This window comes from Zophobas morio, unplaced genomic scaffold, assembly GCF_036711695.1.
Source record: "Zophobas morio isolate AGI-343-1 ecotype UQ-CSIRO unplaced genomic scaffold, CSIRO_AGI_Zmor_V1 ptg000002l, whole genome shotgun sequence".
NCBI lineage: Eukaryota > Metazoa > Arthropoda > Insecta > Coleoptera > Tenebrionidae > Zophobas > Zophobas morio.
The window spans coordinates 3,305,918-3,325,881 of record NW_026972107.1 but is presented as its reverse complement, the minus strand read 5'-3'; the positions used below and the strand labels follow the sequence as shown (position 1 = coordinate 3,325,881).

Below are 19,964 nucleotides of genomic sequence, written 5' to 3'. Positions count from 1 at the left end.
GAGCGGCCCCCCGCCCTTGCCTCGTAATTTAGGCGGATTAAAATCAAACTCACTTGTAATTTCAATAACGAAGAAACTCATTCGGAATTCCCTTTATGTAACCGCGAATGGGCAAATTGGCGCCATTATGCAGAAGGGCGTTATAACGGGCGAATTCAAATATCGCGGTAACAAGTATAATGCGACATCATGAAATTGTGCTATCATGTCCGAGCAGGCATTTATTAATTTATGTGTCGTGTACAGAACACTGCTAACTCGGGGATGATTGTGTTTAGGGGGCTGAGTCGTCGGAATGTGTATTGACGTTATTAACCGGCCATAATGGCGGAAATTAATAATGCCACAGCGTAGACGGACTGTCAGGGGGACTGCGATAATGCGGCGATCCATCTCTGGGGAAATCGATAGGTTCGACGAAAAAATTGGGCAACGAGTCGCGGTAAAGGGCATGCACGAAAGATTAGCGTAATGAAAGTTCAATTATTTATACGAATTCGTAAACATTCGTTTATTGGCGACGATTACCGTGGAATTAGCGACGCGGGTATTTACTTAGCTAGAACGAGCAAATATGTAGCGTCGCTAATGTATCGACAACGTCAAAAACACTTTGGGAAACAATTAGCACAAACAGGTGAAAAATTAAAGCGTTCGGGAATTGTTTCGGCGACCTTTGCGTTTTATTCCGACTCAAGATAATTAATTATGTTTATTCATCCATTCACGACGGTAATTAAAACCATAATCTAAACTTTCTCTGTCGATTGTTCCGGTATCGATTATGAGGTAACTAATTGTTTCGTCACAATACTTTCAATTTAACGAAAAACGCACTCGCCACGGCAATATTAATCGAATTGATTGCTTTTGATAAATATTTATATCCCATTATATATTCTTCGTTCGATTTGGGCTTAATAGATATTGATTTAACATTAACTTGACTATCGTGAACCAAATTACACTAAACTCCTTGGAGGTTGCTTGTTTTTAGCTTTTGCAAAAACGCCACCCCCGCGGAGCCCCACAGGCGTTGCAATTAGGGCGTGCTCTTGTGATATTCTCGACCGATTTTCTTAGACATTTTCCAATTTGCGAGTTTAGCGGAAGGCGTTGATTAAGGGAAATGTCACAGGTCTTGGAGTGGTGGTAAACTCAAACAACAAACTTTAAATCTCTTTTTGTGAGGCGTGCTCGTCACAAGAACACGTACAGAATTTATTAGTGTGCCAGAAAACGGCACAATTTCAAAATAATTTGCCCCAGAAGTACAACTAAAAAAACCTACCAGCAATTGGGCAAATAATCCTAAGTTGAGTAAATAACCGTAAAATAATAAATTCGGGAAATGAGGTTCTTGGAAAAACGTTCTATTTGCTTTGTGTGTTCTAGTAACAAATTTCCGAATAAATTATGTCGAGCAAAAAACAGTACTGTATTGGAGTCCGAAAACAGACTTACGATTCGAATTCTAATGTCAAGGGATCAAATCAAGACCTTACGAATTATTAATACGTGTTTTTTCGTCTGATATGCTTCATTTTCGTTCGATTCCACCCATATACCAGTTTCTTATTCATGAGACGTTGTTTTTAGACACACTAAATGGCAAAGTTTATGTAAAAGATAGCACAGTTGAACATTTGTTGTAATCCATCGGGATTTTTTGCAATTACTTGACGAGATACAAAAGTCCGACTAACTGAATTTTAAACCAAGCGCGATGACATTAGCGCTAAAATTTTAAAGCGAAGCTCACATTATCACATGACGAGTTAATCGAACCGCTAAAAATTAGCAATTCGCAAAGCAATGTAGCAATTTTGACAAATTAACCGACACCTATTTGAATTTTGCATTTGATGCAGTCAGTACTGCAAACGGCTTCACAAACAAACAAATTAGTGTTATCCGTAACGAAATTACGGACACTACAAAACACTCCCTCATAAATTCAAATCGGAAAATTATACCCCCGCGTAATTTTCGAATGCTATTTCCTCTAAATTACAACTAATTACACAGTGCGTCTGCCTCATCCCTTTTATCATATTTATTCGCGGCCAAATTCCAGTTTAATTAGGGCGAGTAGGCAGGCAACAATACGGGCCGCCAGAGGCGGCGGCTGCGTGCGTGCCGCGGGGGCGCGACCCCCAACCCGAAAAATCGACAAGCTCTAATCCTACAGTGACTTCCTTGGGATTATCCCGATCGAGATAAGTCTTGTCGTATTCGGGGAATAACCGGTCCAAAGCGGAAAGAAAATTCGGTCGTTCCGGCCAGTCGCCGCCCATGGAGGCAACATTCCGCAAATCGATGAATACGAAAGTTCCGAAGGGGAGAATGGCGACGCACACACCTGGCTCCCGAAACCTCCAGGTGCGGAGACATAAACCACAAAGCACGGCCTCAAACCAGATCGGGATAACAACGCGGACATCAGGACATTGAAATTTTAGCGAAGGCAATAAAAAGTCCCGCTCATGGCGCCCTTACGAGCGCCACTTTACGACGCCTGCAATATTTATGAATACGGAAAAAATACGTGACGCAAATACGTGAGGTATTGTGTGTGCAATTTGTAGCAAGACCGATTTTACGGTCAGGAGCGAAAAACCAATAAGAGCAAGTCGAGTGAGAGAGGAAACAATATTCACGCATGAATTAGTACGGGATACTTACAGATCGGGTTACGACCCTCAAAGAAAAAATTCCGGACGATCACATTCCGACAAACAAAACAAATAAGACGGGCGGAACGCGTCCGCGTCCTTGCGCAATGTGGGCCGGGGAATGCGGGAGAGGGACGAGGGGCGAACAAACACGTGGAGAAACGAAAGAAAATAGTCGGGAGTTTTTGACACGGACGCCACAAAAAACTACATCAATTGGTTACAAGATCAACAGATAAGTCAAGGCTCCGTCCTACAACCCGTGCTATTTTTGACTTTTATCAGTGACTTTACCTGATATAATATAAACTTGAGACACTCGGGGTGGGATCGCATTCCGCACAGGTGAATAAGACGTGTCCCAGTGGCGCCCCGGCCGCACTCCGCATACTGCACAATTCACGAGCGCGACGTAATTATTGAAGGAAATTCCGGAATTCACCTTGTAAACAAGCGCTCGAATTTCGGCCGCAAACGGCACCGCGAGTTGACGTGGCGAGACTATTATTCAGGGGTCGGGGCGCAGGCGAGACGATTTTTTCACCTATTTTTACGGCCCACCACCAGTTGGCGTGACGATTGTTTCGCAGCTTATGCATTAACTAGGTCTGCGGCGGACTACGGCGAATTCACATTTAATCAGAATATTTTTGGGGTAAGTGGAGAAAATAAATATAAAACGAGACCGCGCCGAGCTTTTCGCGGGAAGTTTTTATTAAGTATCCCGGGCCGTTCCGGAAGTTCGTAAACAACAACTGTAAAATTAATTAAGATTTTTTCTAGTAGTGCGCGAACTTCGCACGTTATGAACGAAGATTTTTTGGATTTCACGCGTTCCCGAATCCTGAGTTCAACGTATTAACTTAGCGAGCTTATAAATCCTGGAGGTTTAACGCGCTTTCCCGGGAAGCGGAATGTTTGAAATTAAAATTAAGAAAAAATAGGAATTATTTTTCGTTTGTATTGATGCCCTTGGTCCTGGCGCTTGTCCCTCCTCCCGAGATCGATGGAGATGGAGCGGCCGCTCTATTTCGATGCAGAAATCGTTTGGCAGCCCATTCCCGGATCGATAATGCTTTTAGTTGGTAATCACCCACCCCATCGCATCCGCAACGATATACGATATCGTCCGTGTGTCCCAACATTTTTAAGGGCCGACTGGTGGACAGCGGCAATTCCATTAAAGGCGACACAAAACAACCTATTAGGGTTGCAAAATGTCGCCCATTTTGATGGGATAAACCGCCCTTGACTTTGCCCTCTTCCATTAGTTGTGCGTCCTGTTTTTCCGACGCATTATTACATAACTTGATAGCGTTTTATGGTGATGCTTTATTGGGATTGGATCACATATTTTTATGGCTATATTGCGACATCGCGCACCTCTGTAATTAGATGGGACATGGGAGGGCGTTTGGCTTTTACGGCTGCTGATAAACATGGGGCGACGCAAACTTTCCGAAAAAGTCGAGCGACAAAAAACGTTCATTCTTGAGACGTAACTTTGTCTTAACGGTCCAAGTGGGACGGAATTTTTTCCGAAAAGTGAACGATTGATTCGGGTGGGGCAGACTTTCGTGGAGCATCTGTCGGGGCAAGTTCGGATGGAAAATTGATCATTTGTTCGTTTCATGCTTCATTTGTATTTATGAAAACACGTGTAGACACGTGAGGAATGTCAAGCAGCGGAAGGAGGGGAAAAAACATCTCTATTGTAATCACGTAGGGTTGTAATTGTCTTCGGGAGTTGTTTATAAAAAACGTTGCTTTGATTAATTTCTGTAGATAGTTGGTATAACCGGCACGTTTCTCTAATCAGTGAAATGTATTTACTGAATCTGACATGATGACATGATTGATTATATTTCCTCCCCATGTTTCGCTCATATTAATTAGCAAGTATTAATTATTTCTGAATAAATATACTTACCCGGAGTTGCCGACGGTGCATAAAAACCTACGCCGTTTCCCGGCACAACATCTTTAAAGAAATGTGCCGGCCCACTCGAACCTTTATTTATTAAAGACTAACAATGCTAAAAATAAGACAACAACTGGAAATATCTGTAATGATATTTATGTCTCGCGTAAACAAACAATTTCTGCAGAATGTTCGCCGAAGGAAAAACCTCGCCGAATTTTACAGTACAGGACGAGCTTTGTGAAAAAGTCAACAATTTACAAAGAATTACTTCTTTGTCGTTTTTAAACCAAAGCACTTTTTCCGATGCCGATAATTCTCGCGCTAGCCGGGGTTTAAATTCCGCGTTAGATTACAAATTTCGATCTGAATGTGATCCGAGCCGATGAACGCCGGATTCCCTTTTAAACTAGTGAAGAGAACACAGATCCGTTGTACCTCAACCCACTCGTTTCGTACAAAGACGATCTTCTAAAAATCACGTCTGCCGTTCGCTCGGTTAATCTTCGCGGCATTAATAGTCTTTGATAATTTACGGCACTCGATTTCCTAGCCGATTTATTGTAAATGGACGTAATGGCTTCCTTAGTTTTTCTCCTTCGTTCTCATTGCTTTATTAACATCTTTCCGAACTTATTATTTTCCTTGACGTTTTTATGTGTACGACACTCGATAAAGAAGCTTCTGACAGTTTGCGAGAGTTATCGCCGTCGTACCTTGAGGGGAAAAGTAGTTATATTAGAAATTTGGATTAATAATGGCGCAATTTATAAAACCGAGAGCTTTTTTCATCTTCGCTCGGCCGATAGAGTATCGACCTGAGTAAAACATTCAGCGAGGTGAGGTAATCTCGACGCTCGTTAAATATGCAACCGATAACTAACAAGATTGATACGAGGTTGCGCCGTAATAATAATAATGTATTATCTTTTGGATAATTAAAGCGCAGCGGCTGAGATTGATTCGCAGATCTGTTTGCCTTTAATTTCTGCTTGTCAATTACGCGTTATGGCAAATATGAGCTCGTGTGCCTGAACTGTTGATTATTTACCACGATAATTACGCCGCAAATAGCTGCCTCTATCCAACTCGCAGAGCTCTTCCAAATATCCCACATTTCGTCGCTGTTTAGCCAGCAGCCCCAAAATGGCGGTTTTAAAACAGGATCATTAAACGGGGAAGTACCCAGAGCTTCGCTCCGATGCCAGAAATCGTAGAAAAAATCTTGTGTGAGTGCAAAGTGCGTATCGATTCTCTTGTTTCGCTTTTGGCTTTTCGAGATGACATAACGCGCTTTCGCAATTTGCGCCCGTAGCTGCGAACTACCCTCATCTCGTCGCTGGCATTCCTGTAAATCTAAAAAAGCAGCTAGGTGGAGTTCGGGAAAGTCCGGAGGAATTGGCCGAATTAGAGCAAGCCAGCTCTCCTTTTAAAAATTAAGCGTTTTCGTCATCGATCCGTCGAAAAGTTGGAGAGATTTTAAGCAATTTGTCCACGTCAAGGCAATAAATCAAAGGCCTGTGGATTAGGTGAGCCGAGCAGAAGACATTATCTAAACATATTATTGAGTCCGGAAAGTTTGAGAAATGGTGAAGTTGGAAAACTTCATTCTTTCATGTTTATTCCCGGCAGTGTTCTATATTAGGTCCGTATCTCCGACTGAAATCTCGCTCATCAAATTCTCGGTCAAGCCGGCAATTCCGGAGGATCCCTGGGAGACCTGCCGGACCCCCGCTCGAGGAAAGCGCTTTTCCGGGGCGCGCACTTTATTTCCTTTATTTAGAAACGAGTAACCGACGGCACTTGCAACGCAAAACAAAAACTTATGTAGCTTGTTGATTTTTAAAGCTCCGTGCTGTTATGACCGCTGGGGTTCGCATAAATCCTCGCATTCTGCTCCGTAAGTGTTTTTAAATACGTTCAAGTGAGCTTTAAGAATCTCGTTACTGTTGTTGTTGCTACAGCGGTTATAAATATCTGCGCTCTAATGAACTGGTTTTTAAGACTCTCCGGTCGAGAGGGCGTTTTTCCGCACTTGGTTTCCCTCATTTCGGAACCGGTGAGCGAGCGCTCGCCCGTAATCAGCGCAATGCACATGCACGAGAACAAGGGGGAAATTTCCACGGCGATGGTCGTAAAATTTCGAAATACAACCACTTCGCACTTGGGCTAAAGAGGTAATGCGAAGTTAATAAACCGGGAAAAGCCGCGACATTGCCGCGGAATCATCATAAAAAGAAATGTTCGATGGGGTGGAAAAAGTGCGAAACGTGTACACCATCGACGAATTACCAGCCGACAAACATAAAACCTTAAGGAAATTGCCGCGGAAAACGACGAGCGCTTCATGACGGCAATTTAAATAAAATATAGCGAAAATCAAAAACGCCCAAAATTCTTAAGCTTTCGACGCAGCGATTTCCGCTATTTGTTCACATGCTCCCCGATGTTGGAAATTCGAGCTAATTCACAGGCTCGATTTGTCACAATTCCCTCGAACCTTGAGGCTGGTGCGAGAGGAATGTTGGGAACTCTTGCATCATCGTTCCGTGGCAAACGCGCTGGGTCATTTAAATGGGAAGAAGTTTTAATTGACCCCCATTGAAGTGTTTGACCCTGCTTGACCCTCGCAGGGTGGATGCCACATTTAACTTACGAATCTTAACCGTAACTACGATCGATAGCTAAGGTTGCCCGTGCACTACATGTTGCCGACCGTTTTAACCCCTATTCATCAACTAAAACCATAATTAAAATTAATAACGGGGTGAATACTCGAAGCGCTAAACAGCCATTGTTCTTTGACTCATTACGCACTCGAATGATTATTATTAAGCGGGGAACGGTATCGAGGTGTGGCTGGTGAAAAAGTGGTGTCTTGTAATTATAGTTGTGTCGCTGAAACCCGTATTTATGCATTAGGACGTCGTAGAAAGTTAATAATAGCCGCCAACATCAACAAAATAACTATTTTAATTATTATACATTCCAGTTTTACAAACAACCCTTGTCGTGTAATTTCAGTGAGAAACTTTCGGGGAGTTGAATGAATTTAGAACATTTAGAATGACCTGGGAGTGCACGGTTGTTATTCGAACCAAATTCGTTGGAACAGAGCAACCTCTTGAAAAATTCAAATAGGTTTCGATTTTACTAATAAATACTTAAATACCAAGTGGGTTTTAGTATCCATTAAACACAGTTTATATATAGTCATTAGAATAGTGTAGTAGCAAAAATGTCGATACGAACTGCTACCGACTTAATCCGGCTTTTTTGGTTCGAGAAATCTTTCTCCACTTGTACTATTTCACTGAATCTTTAAAACTGACAATGGTTACAAGTTTCGACAATTTTTTTTTAACCTGAATACGTGCCTGTGCTCTCGCCGCCCGGTTTACTCAACGGCTTATCGTTAACTTGTTGAAACTTGGCGCCGCCAAGCCCAGAAACAAAAATAAAAATCTTCCAGTTATTAAAAAAAGTTAAATTATAATTTCATTGCAAGTCTAGAAGAAAATTTCCGGCGACCGCTTTATCTTCACTTAGCCAAGCGGCTTAAATTCGTAATTCGTAACAGAATATGCACAGTTTCTAATATTACGTTAAAACGCGGCCCTTCCCGTTTTTCCCGTTTCTGGTGGAGCGCGCAAAGTCGGAATTATAATTAATTCACGACATATTTTTAGATGTAACAGTCGACGCTGATAAATAATTTAGCGTAACGCCGTTGGCACCTCTTCGCCTTTTTGTGAATATTGCACGACGAGCAGATTACGACCCGGCGGCCTCGAATTATCAAAAAACGTAAAAATTTACGTCGAAATTTCGCCGCCGAATCGACTCTTTTCATTTTTTGTCGCTGCGAAAGCCATTCAAACGCCGCAAAACGCCTTTAAGACAGCAATTCCACATGAGATAAAACTGCCGGTTGCACCCCGAACGAATTTCACTTATCTCCAGGTCGAAATTAATGCTTGGCATAGGCGAAATGCGTAATGGTTGTGTTGTGGATCGCCGGCAAAAGGCGAACTAGTTCCGGCGCACCTATCGTGTGCCGACACGTAGCATAATAGAGTCTTGATGACTCCAGGAACGTAACGACAGTCGTCATTTCCTGGGGAGATTTACCATTTCCATTTAAACACAAACTAACGCTATTTACAAACGAGGTGACGCCCGCGTAATTAAGGCGCTGCGAGCGGCTGCTGCCAGACGGGACCCGAAACAACTTCCTCATATCGATGAAGAAGACGGGAAATTTGATACCAATGGAGAGATTTCTTTGAGGTTGGAGACAACTGTCACAAAAGACTAAACGCGGCTTTTAGGCTCTGCGTACGTCGTGATTGCTTTCATGTTGAGTACCTGCGACACGGATATTTGATTCTGATGTCGGAGTATAACTTTGACGGATCTTCGACGAAAGCGCCATTAATAAAAAAGCATTCGCTTTGTCTACGATCGCACAATCGTTAAAAATGAATGGGCGGGACGGGGCTAAGCCGACTCGCATGTGTGTGCGAAAAAAGCGATTGTTCCGTTACGACTTCAAGCGTTTAATTGGCCTCTCAGCTCCAATCGACTATTCTTTGAAGCAAATCACACAGTTGTAAATAACGAGAGTTGTATCTTCTCTCGTCTAATAAAATCGACACAGACAGGCAGACAGACAGACGGACGGACAGACAGACAGACAAGTCGCCCGATGGACTCGATTACTAACACTTCCTTGGCTTATGCTCAGGAAGTAAACATTTTTGGTATCGCCGCTTAATCAGCTTCAAGAAAAAGGTCAAGTTTGCTTCTAAAATTAACATTTCTCTTGAGTTTCATCTCTAAAAATATGTCGTAATTTTTTACCGTTAATTAATACAAACAGAATTACAAGAAAACAAATTAATTTAGAAAAACAGTGTTCGCTCTGGGGCCCTTTTTAATAAGATGATTTTACGTCAACCATTTGAAAACTTCAGGAAAAATAGCGAGGCCGTGGAAACCGCGCCACAATCAGTGCGTCTAAGCTCTTTTTGTCGGTATGTCGAACAAATTAAAATTTCATAAAAGCCTTCAGCAACAAATAAGAAAAGCAGCTGTGTTTCGCGTTCAACTACATCTTAAAATAGAATAAAACTCCTCCATTATAATTTCACAACGTACTCCACGGTTTCTAAGATCCGTAAACGAATCAATTTTCCAAGAAGTAACTCCGTTCAAACAAAAACACTAAGCATAAACTTGTACGTTATTTATAGACTCGTCTGTTTTCAGATTTACACAACAAATTATGAACGTTGTTAAAAGCTTATTTACAGAAGGCGCAACCCGAGCCCACCAAAAATGCATAAATAAACATCTCGGGCCCCCGAACCCTTCCTAGTGTTATGTTCTTCTTACCGCGTCGTTAAAAACAGGCGGGAATTCGTTACGGATTAATTGGCGGCTCGCCGCCACTGAAAGTGACTTTCATAGCTTATTTTCGTCCGAACATATTCGAGGCGCGATTAGACAAAAATGCTGCTTTTCCGGAGGAAAAATCCCCGCCTGCCGGTTCGCAATTGTAAAATCCCCCTCAACAGCGTTTCGAACTTTCCACGCTTCGCGCAAATTCCACCTGACATACGATACTCGGGCATTTTTTCACTTCGCGTATCCCCTTTCGTGCACCTCTCGTATCGATTTTCGATGTCTGAGCCATCGCCGTATTGTAGTGGGATTTTGCGTACCTCGGCCACAATCCGGCCATACGTGCCGGTAAAAGATAAGTTGCGTGGAATCGGGCAGTTTAAACAGGCATGAATTTTTAAGCTAATCACGAGACGGCGCCGAGGCGAACGCGGACGGGACCGAGGGGCACGATAAACCCCATCAATAATGCATAATGCATGGAAAAACGGCCCATTAAAACATGCATCGGGCGGAGGAGCGCGGACCGGACCGGTCAGCGCTGAAGTCGCAATATCGAGTCCTTGTGTCCACCTGTTACGCGCGCCCTCGCTATATTAAAAGACCCATCCGCCGCCGCCGCCGCCGCCGCGGATTTACATGAGGGGCCGGCGCTCGGAGAAAAGACGTAACACGTAATAAACAATCGCGCCGAGAACGCCGGCCCACTGTAAACAAGCAGCTCGAAGCCAGCGGCCAACGTAAACAGGGACTTAATAGAATTTAAACCGCAATCATGAAATCAAAGGCCGGATTTTTACCGGCCACAACCACGCGTAAACAAACGGCCAAATACTCTCAGATACCCCGGAAGTCCGACATCTGCCCGAGACAGAGCATTTTTCAATTCAACGGCCAATTTCTCTTATAAACATTTGCAAGAGAAACGCCTTCCTGTTTGCGTCAAGATCTTGAAAAAACAACTTAACAAAGGAGCCCTTCGTCCCGCTAAGCCAAGAGCAAAAACTCACCTCTGCGAATCCAATTACTTCCGCTGGTCCGGCGCTAATCTCATTTGAAATATCTGCAAATAAAAATCAGACGTTACAAAAATGAAACGCAATCTCGGTAAAAGCCCAAAGATGAGGCCGCAAAAAGGTAACAGCGGTTAAACACGTCACGTGACGTCCGAAACATCCATTCCGGCTACGCGGTAAGCATAAAAGCATATTGGCAATCCGTGGATAACCGGATTCGAGATGGACAAAAGATAACCCCGGAACGATGCAAAATGGCGAGGGAAATTCGATATTACTTGACCACGGCAGATGGACCGGGCGGAAGTCGCTCATCCGAGAGAGACTCTCACGTGATTCGTGTCCCGACCCCACGAACATAACTTAATAGCCGCCCATTTGCCTAAAATCAATCTTGATGCAATTAGGGCGCTGGCCCGGCGCATCCACCACTTGAGCAAAGAGCTTTCGGCGAAAACGGGATCCTGGGTCCCTAAATCCACGAGTATGGAAATCGCCCAGGCACGATTAATACAACACACCCAACTATATTCGAAAGCAAGCTTCGCAACTAAACTTATCGAGTTTTTTTTACAAACCGGCTCCGCTTACGGAAACATTTTTATTAGGTTTACCTTGGAGAAAGCGGGTTGAATAAAGTCTCGGTTACATTTCGAATCTAAATTTTTCTTGTACAGCCACGGTTCTGGAATTCGAACGAAAATTATGACTCTCAATAACGCTTTGCCTTTGTAATTCGCCGCTTCATCAAAAAATTAAATGTTGAACTTCGCCGAGGAGTGCGTAGGAGGGGAAAAATCGAATTATTCTTGTTTCAACTTCGATACGATTCTTCGGGGAATCATTAATTTTGTTTTACGATTTCAAATAAGGTTTATAGCTCGTCTTCACATAAAAATTGCGAATGTCACTGTGAAAATATGTAGGTGTGGATGTTCGTAAAGTGATTTTCGACGAAATAAATCACGGGGGTTATTGATTTACTAGCGACGTGGATTGGAAAATAATTAGCTTCTCTTCACTAGTCCGAATATTTTGTCGCTTCCAAAATACCGGTCGGAAAAAGCGAAAGCTCGGTGTGCACTTTAAAAGGGATTTTTTTAGTGGCGTTAAATATTCATCTCTTTTTTGTCCGCTGATTTGTGGCTCTACTGAACACAAAACCATCACGCGCTAAAAAATACAAATTAATCGGGGAAACAAAATCGGCTCGCCTTTGAACTTTACCAAAAATCCACTTACGAGTTTTATAGTGGTTTTGTGACGGTTTTATGGAGGTCCGAGGCGCGTTCCTTGCGTAACGCGTTACCTTGAAAAACCCCTTCAGAACAATTAAAAACTCGCCTCCCCAACTTTAAAATTTAATGAAATAAGAGCAACCCTACAAGACACGAACACAATTTCCAACGAGAACAAAACAACTCTTACGCGTTTGTACACAAAGCAACAAGAATTAAGCAAATAAAATCATCGCACAAGCTTTGTAATTCCCCGACATATTCTACATTCCCAATAAAACTGAGGGCACTCGTCGAAACAATGAAACTTCCATCCCGTATTAAATCTGATTTTGAATATTTGAGTTTGATGATAAATCACGTCGTTCGAAGTGACCGCCATAAAACAAAGCATTCCTTTGGGATGGAGTCCCGACGTCGTTGCGAAATTACGTACAGACCTACAATTACCTGAAATCTGACGATAACGAGTTTCATAAAACCTCGCTTTCTACAACTGACTGGTCGGGGGCTGAATTATTCATTGGTGGCTCGGCAAAGGCCGGGATTCGGGAGTAATGAAGATAATGCGCTACAACTAATGGGAGAGTCCTTTTTTAAAGTAGATTAGCGCTTATTACGGGAGGTTTTGGGCAAATTTGAAAATTAAAAAAATCCACCGGGTCTGCTCCTGACGCCGAGCTTGGATCTATACGGCTGAAATTGTGTGTGTAAGTAGCCGGCATTCACATCATAATGGCGTCGTTTCTCTACGAAAATACAGCATTTTTAAACCACATCAAGTTTCGTCATTAAGTATTCAGTTAAGGGGAATGTCGAGTTTGTGCTATTGTTGCCAGCGAAACCTCTTTTGTCTTGCAACAATTCCAATATTCTGAATTTTTCATGGGCAATTGCAGTAGTTTACGACGCGGCTACCCATCACCGTACCCTAGTCAAGTATAAAGCAAGTTCCTATTTATGTATTTATCAAATAACAATATTTACTCTCCAGTTTTAGAATGAACTAAAATATTGTTACGTTGGAGAGGTATTTAAAGCCATACTTCTTTCCCAGATGTTCCGTGATCGAGGTCTTTCTAGAATCTCCATCGCGATTTCCACTTCCAGGCTTTTCTTTAGCGAACGCCGCCCGACTCCGTCACCGACGATGAGTCATCATCGCCGTGCATACTAAAAAGTTCGAGAAGCCATACCGGGGCGGGTATGAGTTTATTTCGTAACAATATTAAGGGGACAATTCGCACCTTGAAACGTAATAAACCGCGTCATCTGAGCCGGAATAACTTACGGTTAGAGAAAACCAGCGGGAATGTGGAGAAAATGTGACACTTAATTGTGAACAAAATATCGTATTTCCAAAAACTGGGTTAATGTGTTGAACCGAAATAATTAAATTCGTTTGTTAAAAAATAAAAGCATTCGTTTCCGGTGAGGCTTTGATTTGGGTTACCAGTTTCGCGGCAGTTATACGTCTTCTTCAGACTACAGACCTACGCGGAAGAAGTATAATTGCCTCGAACCCGAAACGATTGTTTTTTGTTTAGTTGCTTCTTTTATTTCTTATATGAAACTTTACTACACTCAGGATCTTTTTTATCATTTTTTACTTCCAGAACGTAATCCAAAACTATTGTAATGGAGTCCATCGGGCGACTCACTACTTTTATGTTTTCTCGACCTTTCATGACCCCTAGAATATGAAAACTAGCTCTCTCGTTTCCGTCTGTCTGTCTGCCGTCTACAGTCTGTCCGCGTCTGCGTCGATGTTCATTGTTAACCTTCTAAACGATCGTACTGATTATAACTACGTAAATTTACATTTAGCCATCAGAATACAAGCCGAAACCTGTTTTAAAAAACAATACAGATTCTGAATATCGCGTTTCATACGTTTTCTCGTAATCTCATCCGACATTCGCATGACCTCCTCGACCTTGCCCCCTTCCAGCTCTCTCCAGCCGCCCGTCCTGACCGCGAACTCTAAAACCTGATCCCACCTGGTGCATCAAAGGCTCAAACAGCGCCCCTCGTTAGCCGCCGCCCCCGCCGCCGCCGCCGCTTGCAAACTAGTTAATTGAGATGCACCGCAAGGGTGCGATTAGACGCGCAACAGATCCGTTTTTTTTTGGCGTTGTTGCCGGGGAACCGAAATTGAATTGGTAGGGGCCGGGTCCACTCTTTCATGTGGATGGCGTAATTAAATGTAGCACGCATATGGAAAGTGTGGAGTACTTGCAAATTAAATCACAATTAAACCGTGTCGGCGCGCAAATTCACGAGGGCGGTCCCGGAGTTAAATAACTCTTCGCCCTCCCGCCAAAATAAACAAGACATCTCCTCGGATATTAGCCGTCGCGCTTCATTACGACTTACTTCTTCGACTTTCGGCGGAATTAGAATCTCTTCTCCTGCGGCATGGGCTTGCTTCGCTGGGGGAAGGTGCCAGATTTCTTGTTCTTTTTCATGCGCAACTTCCAGGGCGGATTTATGGAGGAAAAGTTTGGAGTTTTTTCGAGTGGCGGCGAATCAAGGATTCTTCCACTTGCTGCAAATTACCGTCTGCATGCTAAAATTAACGTCGCGAGATCGAGGCCGCTTCGACGACGTGTTGAGGAAGTGGCGGTAGAACCGGGGAAGTAATTTCTGTAGTTTTAGACGGTTGTTTTAAAACCGGGGAAACGTGAAGACTTGAACCAAACCGAATCAAACTTTGTTTCGCAATTACCCATTGATGCTTTTGTAGGGAAACTATAATGTGCAGCTGTATAAATGTTGAACTCAAGCGTATGAGACGCCTGTGGTGCTTGAGTAAACGGAGTATTGACCGAATCCGTGAAATATGTCGCAATTTTTCAAGTTCCGGGCATCGCAGCCGCACGACAATAAAACAAAGAAATATGCCCATGCATGCGAAACAGACGTAATAGAAGTAGAAGCGCTTCCACGATAATCTAACAATAAACGTAAAATATGAACCCCAATAAAACCGTATCAGTAGACAAAGGAGAGCGCGTCATTATCAATTTACGTTTATGGCGGCGTAGCGCATGACGTATGAACACTGCGATTGCAACCCAGAAGCACTCCCCGTCTGGAACCCAAATCGCCCTGTATATCTGCAAGAAGTTCCCTTCCGGGATTTCGAGGGTATGGTTTTCGATTTATGCAAATCAGCCCCAGATATTTTTTGCGGATGCGTCGCTTTTAAAAGCACTCCACTTCTAAAACCAATCTTGGTGACAAATGGCCTAAAAAACCTAATAGAAAAGCCCACGTGTTGAGTTTTTTCTTGCTCGCAGTATATATTCCCTACACGAAGCCGCCTCTCGTCGCCACACCTTTTTTTTTAATAAATCTATCTGAAGGGCCAGCGACGTCGCGTCTCCGCCGTTAATCCCCGAACGCCCCGTCTAACGTATTGCTTTTGATCGTTGTGAATATAAACTAGATTGCGGTCGGAGGGTTTGTGTTCGCGGTTCTCGGACCGGCACTAATACACTCGACATATTTACATGGCACGCGGTTTTCACTACATGTCATTTATTTCATATGAGCCGGGATAAAGCTTTCGCAGCGGAATTTTTCGCAGAAGACGTAAAAAAACACACGAGTCGCCGTTTAACGTTTAGGAGATGGCGTGCATACATCTCGACTCTTTAAAATTCTAATAGGGGCAGGAGCCGGGCTTTCTTTCGTCGAAGAGTTTCTGAATAAGTAATTCTGAGACGGCGAACGGGACGGCTTATTCGTCATCGCTCATCGTTTTGCTTGATTTGTGGACGTTTTAAAAGTAAATTTTATGCTGCCGATCAAAAATTTATCAAAGGGAAGCGATCGATGGGTCGAATTTTCGGGCGGAGCGACGCTAATGCACTCGCTTACACAAACAAAAATTTCATAAAGCCGATGCAAAGATATTCTTAATTAATATATGGGAGAACGTCGCTCCGACAGTTTACAACCCGGCGCATCCACCAATTTCGGCCGACCTTGGCGACGACCACGCTTCTATTTGCCGCAGAAACTAAATCTGGAAAACGAACGACCAAGAATTTGTACGAGAAAAATTTCAATTGATTTCTTAGCATAATTTTTTGGAGAAAAATGGTGGAGGCGCCGGGACAATTTTAAAATGTTTATTCCAAAAACGTAAGAAATATTTTCGCTTGGACAGGCAAAAACTTTATAAAAGAAACGTAAAATATTCATAATTATGTAAGAAAACGTCGTTCCGAATGTTTGCGTCCCGACTCATCCGCCAATTTCGGTCGACCTTGGCGACGACCCCGCTTCTATTTTCCGCAGAAATAACTAAATCTGGAAAACGAACGAGCAAGCCTGCTTTAAGCACAGGTTACGCCCGCCATTAACAAATAAATAACCCCTGCAAAAGCGGAAAAGATAACACGACGAAGAGTTCATTCTATTAAGGCAATGGGGTGAATAAGAACCCGACCATTGAGAATTTTAAGGAGCAAAGAATGATAGTCATCCCTCACGCTTCAAAGACGATGTGGTAAAACAGCACCTCGGATGAAATTTATTCGCGAAAAAAGCCTACAAACGAGAATTATGTAGAAGAAAGTTAACTTTCGTACAAAAAGTCTCGTATCACTTTTTCCTTAACACCCTTTATGTTATAGTCAATTTTCCATAAATCTGGAAAGCATCTATAAGAGAGCGCCGCCATCCATTACCTAACGGGGCGAAAATTCAATACGGCCTACGTAAAAAAGCCGATGCGGGTCAGACCGAAATTTAGTTTTGAATTTAATCAGCGCCAGTAAACTGCAGTTTTATGTTTAATTACGAACAACGAGGTAAATTTTGCCAATAATATTTAACCGAATATGCAGGATCCTGTACAAACAGCGCCGATTAATTATAAACAAAGTATCGTTCTGAATGGGAGTTTGGGAAACATTACGGCAAATATAGGCGATGATATGGGGAAAAAAGCTGTTTTTGTCAGACTGTTTATTTTCGCTTAATTCAGTCAAAAAGTTATTACGCGTTTGGAAACTAAAACCGCGTTATAGATCGTAAAAAACGCTGTTTACGGGCGGCGGAAATTTTGGCGCTTTTTGCTCTCCCGGCGCCTCCGCCCCGACGCGGCCATCCCAAATTGAGATCTACGCCTTCATAACAATAATCTAATCGCACCATTAGGGCAATGGCCAAAAGACGCGTTTGTTTAGGCCTCGGCCCGCAAACAAAGACACAGATCCGCGTTAAGCACACACAGACATGAAGCGGCTCATTGATCATAATTAATTTAAGCATAGACAGCACTTTGCTCGAAAATGCGTCTGTGTAATCAGGATTACGCCGAAACGAGCGAAATGGAAACACGTGCTCCTCTTTTGGGCTCCTGAAGAAACGAGATTACACTAAGTATAAGAGATGGGAGCGAACTCCTCCCGCCTATTTCGTGTAACCGTGTCTGCATAAATTAACATATTCTACGGTCGAACAAGTGGAGTTTTTTAATGCGACGCGCCGCTAAAACTTCCTTGTGCTTCATTAATTTCGCGCGACGTGAGAATTCCGCCTGTTTTTCCTTCGATAGTTCACATTTTTTAGGGCGCCAAAAGCGGCCGAAATGGGGCAAGCGCCGATGGAGCATAAAACTGAGCGATTTTTTATACGGCACGGTTATTTGATTTTTAAAAATGTACGCCACAGAGCCGCAAATGTGGGGCATTTATTTCGCGATACTTCATTCTTCGGGGATCGACCGGCAGTAAAGGGGCGAATTAGGGTAATGGAGGCAGGGGCGGACCGCCCGCAGAATCTGCATTCATACCTGGACCCGCAAGGAACGCATTTTTCAATTCAACGGGCACTTTTCCAGTACTAATCGCACGTAGTAAACCAGATTGTTGCTTCGGACGGGAAAGAGTCAATTTCGCTGGCTTTTATTTGACTGCTAGAGCGATTTCGGGGGTCGAGTAGTTGGAGAGCGTCGTCGAGGAGTGCACAAATCAAATGATAAGGCAGCGAAGGATTTTTAAAGCTCTTATCTCTCGGCGGCTTTTACTGGCAGATGCCCTCAAGATATTTCCGTTAAAAACGGCTCTCAAAGCGTATCTTTAATATTTTAATAAATTACATCAACACTTCTTAGCCGGGCAAGCCCTTTTACAACATCGCGCAAAAAACCTTTCAGACAAAGCCCCGATCCGGCCTAAATCGTCCGTACGATTCCCTCCGCCTCCCTCCTTATGAAAGATTAATACTAGCCCGGCACCGAACGCCCCGAATAAAAATACAACCCTGCTCATCACCGCAATAAATATGAAATATCGCCATTTAACTTCCCCGAATATGAACGAAAAAACAATATTTGTTTTGGGCATAAAAGCCGCCGACAAAATGAAAAAAGTTTCGATGGTTTATTGATAAACTCGAGAGCGACCTCTGATCAATCCACAATTAAAACCACGAGGAGCCGCAGCGGCGAGCCCGCATTAGAGGGCGTTTTATTGGAGCACGGTCTCTGGCGGGGAGGCAATCACTTCCGGAGGAACCCCCCGGGTGTCTCGCATCGAACCCCATCGAACGCCGACGGAGCGCACCTGCACGGTCGCCCCCATAAAGTAGCGTCCTCGGGAGACGCCGAACGTGCTTGCTTCCACCTGGAACTCGTGAACTTTGAGGCCCACGCCGACAAAAAATTCCACGGGAGAAATTTCAATTTTGGGGGCGGGAGATTGGCGCTCCGGCGAGAGACCGCCAAGATTCATGGAAGGGCCACCGTTTCCGGAGACGCTCTGATTCCTTTAAATGTCTGCACCCACTGGTAATGATTTCTGTTAGGAAATGGTGGAGGCGCCGGGCTAAGAAATTTGAAAAAATTTTGAACAAAATAACAATATATATGAACCAAGAAAAATTACTTTTTTGAACTGAAAAATCTAGTTTAATTTTGTTTCCGTTGTTTGAAAAGGTCAGTTTAAAGAAGACAATGGGTTACCGGAAAAAGTGCCCGTTGAACTGAAGGCGGTTCCATTCGTACACCTATATTCCCCGGATAAAATTTCTTGATTCTTTGGAGTTTGGCGAATAAAACTTCCGCCCGAAACCGCGAGCATCGGGGGCCTATTTATGCGCACCTCGCTTAAAGCCGAACCGGCCGTATCCCGCCCAATCGCGTAAACTCCTGCCTGAAGTTCCCCTTCGCGACGAATCGTCTGCTGTTTAATTCCGGCGAAACGAAAATGATCCGGTGAGCCTGCGACCGCGTGACGCAAGTTTTCTCAACTTTCGCCGCTTCTCGAGTACGAAAATAGCGCGTTCCTCTCCAGAACGCCCTCCGAATTTCAATGTTTTTGTCGGCGTCCACTCTTCGGCAAACTCAACAAGTAAGTCAACTAGCAACATTTACCAACAGCTTTGAAGTTAAGCTCGAGCACCGTTCGAGAGTGTTCTCTGAATTTTTCCTTCTTTCGACCCCAACTTTTCAACAATGCAAATATGAACTCCCAGCGAGCGCACGCACACACGCGCCGCAGAAGGCGGCCGAATTAAAATTGATACGAAACTTTCCCAATTAACTCAATCCCCACAAGAAATTAGAGCGATACAGGCGCGCCCGGTCGCGATAATTCGATTTGGAGCGTGAGGACATGACGACATCGAGGAGGTCCTCGGTGCCGTGTCCAGATGGTAGTCGCCGGGGGCGGCGACGGGACGTAGATGTAAC

The 19,964-nt window shown here is 43.6% G+C and overlaps 1 protein-coding gene across 3 annotated transcripts in view; it reads right to left on the bottom strand.

The window, feature by feature from the left end:
- Positions 1-19,964, bottom strand: part of LOC135124538 (leucine-rich repeat, immunoglobulin-like domain and transmembrane domain-containing protein 2) — a 243,474-nt gene that overhangs the window by 155,823 nt on the left and 67,687 nt on the right. For all 3 annotated transcript variants that reach the window (XM_064049680.1, XM_064049691.1, XM_064049670.1), the window contains one exon: positions 11,013-11,065. The gene's annotated coding sequence lies outside the window, so the exon portion shown is untranslated. The remainder of the gene's footprint in view (positions 1-11,012; positions 11,066-19,964) is intronic.